Source organism: Simochromis diagramma, unplaced genomic scaffold, assembly GCF_900408965.1.
Source record: "Simochromis diagramma unplaced genomic scaffold, fSimDia1.1 OVJJ01000822.1, whole genome shotgun sequence".
Classification (NCBI taxonomy): Eukaryota; Metazoa; Chordata; class Actinopteri; order Cichliformes; family Cichlidae; genus Simochromis; species Simochromis diagramma.
Genome location: NW_024387520.1, coordinates 8,724,307 through 8,734,940, shown reverse-complemented (window position 1 = coordinate 8,734,940; position 10,634 = coordinate 8,724,307).

The following is a 10,634-nucleotide window of genomic DNA, read 5'->3' as shown; positions in this document are numbered from 1 at the left end:
ATTAACAAACAGATGACGACAAAAGCGTGAAGGGACTGCATTACCATGAGAAATCATCTAACGATGATGTAGTTCTTTTTTAGCCTTCATTTTATTCAGTGGTGTCAAACATCAGGCCCAGAAGTCAAAACTGATCCAACAAAGACTCAATTTGAGCCCACTGGACAGCTTTGTGCTTGTATGAATGGGTGAATTACGCATGTTGTGTGAAGTGTTTTGAGTGCACAGGTAGAGTAGAAAAGTTTTAGAAAAACCATTTACCATTACCATCTCTCGACAACCATTCATATCGACCATATAAATGTATGGATCCTATATGTTACACCTCTGTGATCGGAATCTAGAAATGGAAATCATGGCCTGAATATCCATTAGCTACAATGAAAGCTTCAGAATGCTGCACTGTGTTATAAAGTAAAAACAACAACAACAAAAATTAGAGTACTTAAATAAAGCTTTATCAAACATAGAATTTATTTGCTTTGTCACATATGAAGTAGCTATTTAGAAAAAATATAAGCAGTCTATAGGCTAACTTTTGTGGTGAGGTTATGTGCAAACCCTTTGTTTGTGGTGGGTACACACTGCTCAGATTATCGCAGTTTGAGTCAACAACCAAAAGAGAAGCAGAAGCACACATGTGTTTCCTGTATTCAGAGCATGTAAAAAAAAATCCCCCAAGCTCCTATTTCGACCACCTCAGCCATTCACTGTACCACCATAATCACTGCTCCGAGATAGAGCTCAGAGATTCTGTTTTTCCAGAGACATAGGAGACTGGCTGTAGGTTTTTCCTGTTTTCAATAGAAACTTTTTATCCTGGTCTTTAGTCACAATAAGGATGAGAATTGTGCTGACTTCTTCATTTCATGTGCCCACTTCTATCCATCCTCAAACCACTGCTGGGGTACGCCAAAGGAGCTCTTACAACACTGGACGTTTATATGCAAACATCCAAATCTTTACCAGGACTCAACTAAACACATCCCTAACACCTCAAAGAGTGATTTCACATGTTGGAAAGTGCACTTATTTGCTCCCTTGCTAAAATTTCTAGAGGTCCACTAAGGTCAGCTGGGGAAGAAAAGACTTTGTTCCTTTTCTTGGCACCCAAATTCAGGTGCGTATACGTGGTTTTGAAAACAACTTTCCTCAGACAGCTGACATAAAAGGAATGACTGCAAAACGAAAGCGTAATTAATGTGAAAAGATATATGCAGACCAGAACAAAGCATTAAATCCATAAAAATGGATAAAATGGATTTCACTGGCCCATTGTCTCACCAATGACTATCCACTCCTTCTTCTAGTGACATATTTTAGCACCTACAAGGTCCGCTACTTTAGCTGTTAATTCAATTCAAAATTAAGAGAAAGAAATGGCACTGAGAGAGGACAACTTAAGCCAAGCTCAGGCAACAGTTTTGTAATTTTGTTGACCGACTTGTTGGAAAAGTGTCATCCTCCACTTTTCCAACAATTTTCATGAAACGAAACACACCTACATGTGCCATACATATCAGGAGCTTTAATTATATCAGTAAAATCACTCTCATGCTCCCTGAGTCTTGGTTTGAGTTTCTGTTTCTTTATTTTCTTCTGGTTCTTTGTGAAGGGAATTATGTTCAACTTTTGTTTGTATTTTTGTTCCATTTTTCTTTAAACTTAGTGTCATATTTTTCCTGGTGTTATCTATTATTACCTTTCCAATGCCCTGTTTGTATTTTCTCAGTTCCCTGGACACTTGATAAGTCAGATGTTAAAGTGCTTCAGAATAGACAATGGTGAAAACTTAGCAGCACCAACATAATGGCTAATTTGCAACCTTTGTTATACATTACAAAAATACAATCTAGGAAATGTCCATTCATCTACTTCCACTTATCCAGTTTAGGGTCTTGGGAGGGGTGGAGGGCTACACCCGGGACAGGTCACCAGTCTGTCACAGGGTTAACACAGCAACACAACCATTCGCATGTTTTGAGCCTGTTGGAGGAAACTCACAAAGATAGAGGTAGAACATACATACTCCACACAGGAAGGCCCCAGACTGGATTATAAAACCCAGGACCTTCTTGCTGTGAGACACCAGTATCAACCACAACAGTGCCGCCAATAAGAAAACTTTTTCTAAAAACATCTAAGGCAATAATTAGGACATCCAGCTGCTGAATTTGTTTTCCTTTTAGATCAACACTAAACAATTTTAAACGTTTTCAAAATTTTATGTTACTCTGGTAATCTAAGGAGCTTGGAAAGAAAAGCGTCTGGACTCCACCTGGTTTGAAAGAGGAGTGAAAGAAGCCATTTATGTCCACTGTGAGCGATCATCTTTGAACAGAGGCGGTGGTTTACGACACCAACTGTCTGCCATCTATAATCCAGTTTTGAGATCCCTTCCCAGACGCCTAAACGCCCACTCACATCCTGGGCCATCTGACCTCAGGAAATCACATGATAGGGTGGGGCCAGGTTTCACAATGAGCTCACTCGAAACCCTGGCTGATTGTGACCCACACCCGTTTTCACACCTTGGCTCATGTGATTAGGTAGGGGATCATCAGGGGGTCCTTTGTCCCTCTTTGGGGGGAAACTCCCACTGGGTTTAGATCTGGGACTCTCCACCATTTGACCCTTAAAACTGAAGAAGCTTCTCGGATGAGGGGTGAAACGTCTTCAAGCAACTTAAGGAAGTCCAAGCTCCTTACGATGACCTGGATGACTGAGAACCTTCACAGACATGTTACTCTGGTAACCACTGCATAAAATAGCCTAGCGCTCAACTTTAACCAAATAAGGAACAGGTGCCTTGCTTGCTGCAGTGCACAGCTCATGCAATTGCTAGATGCTGTGGACTCGTAGCATAAAGGCTTGAAATGCAAAAAGACAGTTAGTCTAGCTCTACTCAAACATAACAAAATCCACCTAACCACACCTCTAATGTTAACTATTTACAAATGTTGCTTGTCTAATCCAGTGAAGACCTCCATAAAAAAAAAAGGTTAGTTAGTTTAACAGGTTAGTCTGACTACCTCTCCTTGAGGTTTGTACTAAGCGAGGCAAAGCAGCTGCTAGTTGTAACATTATTAACCTGACATTCATGTGTGATAGTGAGCAAATGAGCACATTTGCCAAATTGTCAAACATTCCTTTAATCTCCACGGACCCTGATGTTGGCCAGAACCTGGCTGCTTGACGTGCTTACATCCTATAACCTCAAAATCTGCAGTAAAATAAGAAGAGAGTGATCAATTATATTCTGGGGAAGTAAAATGACTAAAATGGCAGTGATGTCTGTAAACCTTGCCCCAGCTTATGGTTTCTGCATGTGTTTCTTTACATTACAAAGCCTAGATATGTCAACTCCTCTTTCCAGAGTGTGGCGCTAAGCATGAGACACATGCTGAAAGATCAAATGCTGTAAATAAACACTGTCTGCTGTTTATACATCTCACATATGGATTTTAGTGCCTGTGTGATCTCAAAAGGCCTTGGGCTCTCTCCAGTCAAGCTGGGCTACTCATCCTTTAGTGCAGGACTCCAAATAAAACAGAGCTGCTTAGCCAAGCAAAACCCACTACAGAGCTATTTTCCACCATCTGTGTGGCCAGGCAAAATACGAGGAAACCATTTACCCAGGCCTTCTCAGATCAAGGAACGCTAGATCAGTCGGACTGACGACAAGGCCCAATCAACGCACTGTCAAGGCCCTTCCTAAAGTTGTCCACTTCCTCTGTGGGGGTAAATGAAAAGCTTCGCCTATCCCTGTGCCTCTCCCAACAGGACAGCTGCTTCACCACGTCTGAGTAACCCTTCTGAACTAAAAATATTTGCTTTTGAACCAGCGTCTTTTATTTCTTCCCACCATTTGAGTCAGACACATTTCACCAATATTGACGACATCCTGAGTTCCCACGTTGGGTCAAGATGTTCCAGTCCACTTGCCAGATATTTCCCTTCATACTGGTCCTGCATTCACCTGCTGCCAACATCCCCACGAGTCTCCCAGAGTCCCTTTCTGCAGGCCTGTTTTTACATCCTTGCAACAAGGACATCTCTCCTCAGTGAGGCTGCAGTGGGTGTATTCTCAGGGACTCACAGAGGGACTAAACTTGACTATCCTCTTTCAAAGAGGGCTGAAGGAGACCACAGAACACCCTAGCCCAGCTGCTTGGATGGAAACTCAACAACAGCTGGTCTCTGTGAGACTAGTAAGCACAGGAAAGCCATGGATTACAGCCTCCACTGCCACCACCGTCTTTACGAACGTCGCTGTCATCCGTGGCTATCAGTCCACTTGAACTCAACAATTTCAAGGTCTAAGTCAATATAAACTGGGGGAAAAAATGTAATTTTGCATTGCATGTAAGTAAACTATCTACTGAACAGAGCTGCCCTGCATAATTCTGATTGTGCCTCCACTATTCTACAGAATTGCTTTTAATAAGCCCCTCCAATCCAAGACTTTGCAGATGATTCCTCCAGTGCATAGTCTGCTGTTTAGTGGCAAAAGTGATTGAGTTTCATTTCAGGAAATTCTTTCCATTCTGTATTTTCATTCAGGCAGGGGCACAGCTCTGCCTTCAAACTCTGTGACTGCCCTGCTCCAGTGCCCCAGAGAGTGCAATGAAAAGAGTCTTTATGTGCCACTCACTCAGACTCATTACCATAAGTGACAACATGTCAGCAACGCTCAGACAAACAAATGAATAGAGCATCTCTTTGGCTTAACAAATAAACGCCTTTAACCCGTTTGAAAGCATTTAAATGAGTCTTAAAAAAATTGGCTGTGATTTTAAATCTGATGACGCAAGCAGCTGCTATACACAGACAATAATTTTAGAATTCCATTCGATTTTTCCTGGAGCAATATTCCTGATAAACGCACCTTAACATAAATCAATCCGTTAACTGTTATGTTTTGTTTTTCTTGGAGGAAGAGCACTCTTAATGAATCAAATGCTTGGCAGCGTCTCCTGGCTTCGATAACAGCACCATCAGATGGCTCAGTGTTCTGACTTGCCTCTCTAAATACCAAAACATGAATATGCCAGGGTGACATTGCTGCAGATCTGTATTGGAAAGAAAAACTTCAGTAAGGTTGACTTAGCACATGGTGCAAGCACAACAGGATCTGTTATGTGGTGTGAAGCAACTGTGGACTAAACCGTACAAATCACTCCACAGAGGTGTGGAACTGTGACCATCTGTGACCAGAGGTCTACTGGTGTGGTGTGTGCTGAAGGAAATTACACTGACATGGGTGACACGCATGAAATAAACTGCACAAACGTGATGCAGGGAGAAATTGGAAGTGGGGGTTTGTGTAAACAAAACTGGAGGTTGCGCTGTCAACTCAGTGCCGGCTGAGCAGCTGGTAGGCCATCAAGGTGAAGTGAACAAGGCAGGAGCAACAACATGCTGCCAACCCAGCTCCTGCCCCAGGAGAGGCAATTACCAACAGAGCAAGGTTAGACCAAAAGTTTGGAGAACAAATTTTAAACATTTACTGTTTTTAATAATATATTTATTAACAATAAATTATTGTCAATATGAGTCTTAAGAGTATGGTGAAACTCTAAAGAGTTAACTTGAGTTTCTGTTGTTGGTCCAAATTCTGTAGGAAGAGAGTACAAATAGGTTTTTCCTGCCCACTGTCACCAAAGCACTTAATCATAGGGGGTCAAATGATTGGTGGGGTTTTCTCTGTTTTCTCTGTATTATTGTAGCGCCCCTACCTTACAATATAAAGAGCCTTGAGGCAGCTGTTGCTGTGATTTGGTGCTATATAAATAAAAGTGATCTGGTGTCAAGATCCTGTGGCTGCAAAACAAGCCCAAATCAATCCCTCTCCACCACCATGCTTGACAGCGGGTTTGAGATGTTTGTGCTGATATGCCGTGTTTGATTTTCTCTAAACATCTCCACTTTGCTCTCATCTGTCCGAACACAGTTCCAGAAGTCTTGATGTTTGTTCAGATGCAATTTTTCAAATCTAAGCTGTGCTGCCACGTTCCTTTCGGAGAGAAGAGACTTTCTCTGGTCAACGCTTCTGAACAAGCCACACTTGTTCAGTCTTTTTCTAGTTGTAATTGTCCTGAACGTTAACATGCTACCTGGGGCCTGTAGAGTCTGCTATGTGGCTGTTGGGGTTTTTGCTGTGTCTCTGAGCATAGCATGGTCTGACCTCAGGGTAAATTTGTTGTCTTTTTGTTTGTAGACTGTTCCAAGTTTATTCAAATTTGATTAATTTAAAATACTTTAAAGACTGAATAAAGAGAGTTGAGTGTGAGAGCGTTTTTCAGCTCAGAGATTAACTGACCGGCACAAAAGTATCATTTCACTTAAATTACTTTCTTTTTTGTTTCTGTGTCTATTAAAATTTGTGAACTTGAAAGGTGCTTCTGACTGATCCAGACTAAGCTATACTAGGACAAACTAAACTGCCCAACAGCTGGTTACTTTAAGTCTTAAAAAGAAACCCGACGCATGTATATCTCCAAATGCTGAACTTTTCATGCAAACATCTTAGCACTAAATATTTGCATGCAACATTTTTCAACTCAGAAATATTAGTTTCATTTGTCAAATGTCTGCAAGCTGCAGGTAAGACAAATGCATTGAGAAAACGGGAAGAATCGGATGATACTGAGAACCAAAGCGAGGCGGAGTGTTTGTGCACATTCCTGAAAGCCACAACTCCTGTTGGCAGGTTGTCCTCCTGTGCCGGTTAGCCCTCCCTGACCCACATGTTTATGTCTAGGGTTTCTCTCCTTCTCCCATAGTTTCCAAATATTTTCTGATGCCACTGAGGAATGCTCTGATGTTATTGAAGCTCAAACTCAATGAGCAGGATCCTTGTTTTTATTTCAGAGGACTCTTTATAAAGAGGCCGCACTTATCTTTTCTAAATCTAAGGACCAAAAGCTCGTGTGAAGAGGTTCTTTTTTTCTTTTAAACTGATGAAACACACACACCAGTGCAAGACTGTACAGTAGCACAGATGTCAATATGTGACATGGTTTATTTCTATAGCTCTCTGAGAAATATTTGCTTTTGGATTAACCTGAATGTCTTCTTTGTTGAGTTGAAGAATGCTTGCTAAAAATAAAACTGTGGTGTAATGGAGGTTTCTGAGGCCCAGTTGGTTCTCCAGCCAGTGGGCTCACAGTGGGTCTGCAAGACCTCTCTAATTCAGCCCACATATATTTCTGCATTTTTCATACATAAATAAACAGAAATCACGCAGTCTGGCAGCGATGTGACAGGGGAGGTGTAAACTACACAACCACAATATAGGGGCTAGCCTCACAGAACTTTACCATGCCACTCAAGTTAGACTTGGTGGTAGCTGTATTTACAGCCTGTAGAGGGTAATTACAGGTAAAGGAATATTTTCACATTGTGGAAAGAAAACACATACACTCTGCCACTGAAATTTAGCAGATCTATACCACTCTTGTATCTGTGCATTAAGCCATAAACTGAAGCCACAGATGCATTTAGCTTGGCACAAAGCAGAGGCTGGAGTCATTCACACATGTGCAACTCACAAGTCATAACCTGACAGTTAGAGAGTCTAGCTGAGCTGCTGGAGCGCTTTCTCCTCCAATTTCCATACAACACAACTGAAATCTCAGTTATCCTTCCAGGTGTATATATTTGATCTCAGATGATTTGTTCTGATCAAAATATCTTATTTTCATGCATTTCTGCAGTCCCGCCTTTTCAGGCAAGTAGTCATGTATTTGATAGGGCACAATCCTAATAACTCAAGAAATGGAGGAAAAGCTTCAAACATAATGCAATGTGATGTTCCCGTGTCGAAAAGGTAATAAATCAGGGTGCACTTTATTGCATTAAATTTTGCTTTGATATGAGCATGTACTGTTTTTGGTTTCTCAGTCTCAGTTATATATAGCCAGTGATAATAAGCACATTTTTAATAAATCAGTTAAACTTCATTAAAAGTAAATGTTCTTCAAGATTATTTGAAAAGTTTTGGAGGCTGTTCACATCTTTTGATATATACATGGACGTGCACATTATTGTGGCATCTAATGACGTGAATGATAAGTGATGGCTTACAGGTGCAGTACATAAATAGCCACAGCTATGCTTGCAGCAGTGGGAACAAGTTTTAATATGCAAACAGGGCAAATCAGGTAATTCTGTTCATGGCAAGTTGCCTCTGCTTAAGTCTGTTTGCTGTGTTTTTAAATAGGACAACATGCTGGTGACATCTGCCCGCTACTCTGTCATATTATGTGTGTGCACACAACATACATAGCCGTACCACCCAATCCACTTTCTTCCACTTTTCCTTTTCAGAGTCGCCAGAGACTTTCACAGCTTTCGCAGGTTACACCCTGGACAGATTGCCAGTCTACTGCAGGGCTAACACAGAGAGACAGACAATCATTCTCACTCATAGCCAACTTAGAATCACCAATAACCATAACCCAGTGCATGTCTTTGGACTTTTGGGATCACCTGAGAGATCCCACGCAAGCAAAAAACATGCGCACTGTACATGGTTGGTGGATTCAAACCTTGGTACTTCTTAATGTGAGGCAACAGCACTAACCACTGCACCACCGTGCAGCCCATGCTGCGCCATAATGGGAATGTTAAATCTTTTAAAAAAGACTTCAATGAATCCACAGATTTGGGAATGTTCCCATTCCCCATTCAGTGGAATAGGTACATTACAACATTTGATCACGTCTGACTCATCCATTTGATTGAAGTTTACGGTCACTGAAAGTCATGATTTAACTAAATAAAAAGAATTATGAGCTTTTCATTCCAGATGTTTTTCTTTATGAGTAACAGCTGTAATATCTGAAAAATTCAGATGATCTATTATCCATAATACATTCAATAATCTACTTAAAGTTTCAGTTTTCTCTCTGGATGTGTTACTGGATGTTATTTAAAAGACCCAGCAGATTTGCCTGCTTCAAACAAGCTTCTCCCTTTCCCACAGTAACTCTGTCTCCCCTAAACCAGCAGAGACGGAGAGGACACATCTGCTGCAGCTGTGCAGATACAAAGCTGCCTATTACGGCAGGTAAACTCGCTCATTACAGCGCTGAAATTGAAGGGCTGTGGCTGCCAACTACAATATTTCAACACTGCACAGTAGTTTCATCACTTGTGATAAACAACATAAAAATGTTCCAAAGGGATAATATATTGATATATATAAACTGTGCATTTGAGGTTGATTGTATGATTTGTGTTCGCAGCTGGCAGAGTATATTTAGACCTATATGCTTGGCAAATTGTACCAAAGCGTGTCTGCTCTGGAGTGTTTCAGGTGCACTTGGATATTTACCTTTCACCCTTAAGTCATGGAGGAGAAAGCTACCATCCAGAACAAGCTTCTTTAATCAGGAGCTGTTTGGTCAGGTGAACTAGCCCCGACTGAGATGTTTTCTGTGTAATCAGTGAACTACTAATAAAGAGCTGTAAGCCTTTAAAGGCTAGTACAAAGCAGACGGTGCAAAGAAAATCATACCTATAATGTTTTGTATGTGCAGGAAAATTTGATCTCTCCAGCATTAGCAAGAAAAATAAGTTACATTTGATTTATTTACAGCATTTATAGTTGCATCTCATTTGTTGATGCAACATAATGACCTGTATTTTTAAATTAAAGCTCCCTAATTAACCAGCAGTTTTAAGACTTTTAATTAACCTCTTTACGGGAGCTTTTCTTTACGACTTTCTCTCAGTGAGAAGAGATGTTGAGACCGGCCCACAGGTCCAAGCACTTAAAAAAATCCCACAGAATTAAAGAAATGTTTTATGAGAACAAGCAGATTCATAACAGGCAAGCAGTCAGGGAGTTTTTCCACTCGGGGCATGAGCAACGCAGGAAACTGCAATGAGCAACAAAACAGCTGTTAAAGTTTATGGGCTTGGAGCAATTTATTCATACTGTGCATTAAAAGAGCAAAACTTTGAAGAGGGTGTTTACTTGCGGTCATAGAGGACAGCCCATGCGGTAAGAAAAAGACAGACATGAGGGAGAAATAGTGGGGAACCCACCTTTTCATTTTTGAGATCACAAAGATTTAGACAGTGTGAGTAAACATGTAAAAACATTTACTTTTACTAAGGTAAAGGTTTTAAAATCCTAACAAACTAGTGCCAGTCAAGATGCTGGCATACAATGCTACACTTACCAGTGAGTGACTTAGTTTCCTTCCACGTTTTAAATACGGGTAAAAAAAAAAAAAAAAGAAGCCATAATTCTTTTGCCAAAAGAAAAATGAGGCCCAAATTGAGATTTTCTGAACTTAAAATTTGTACATGCCACACATCGGCTGTTTACACCCACTCTTGTAACACCAGGGTTTCTGCGGATTGACCCCAGGTATGAATATGACCATTCCCCTGGTATGATACTTTCCAGACCAGCAGACTTGTCTGTGACACCCACTGGTCTGAACCATTTGTTATAGTTCCCTCAGCGGTCTGGAATTCATCAGGCACTGTCCTGGAGTGTCTATCATCTATACTTACTTGTGACATTTAATAAACAAGCATTAGTCTTGCACCACAAGCAAGCCAAAATGTTTGATTTATCCAGTGGCACAACTTCACATCTACAAAACAGACTGGTA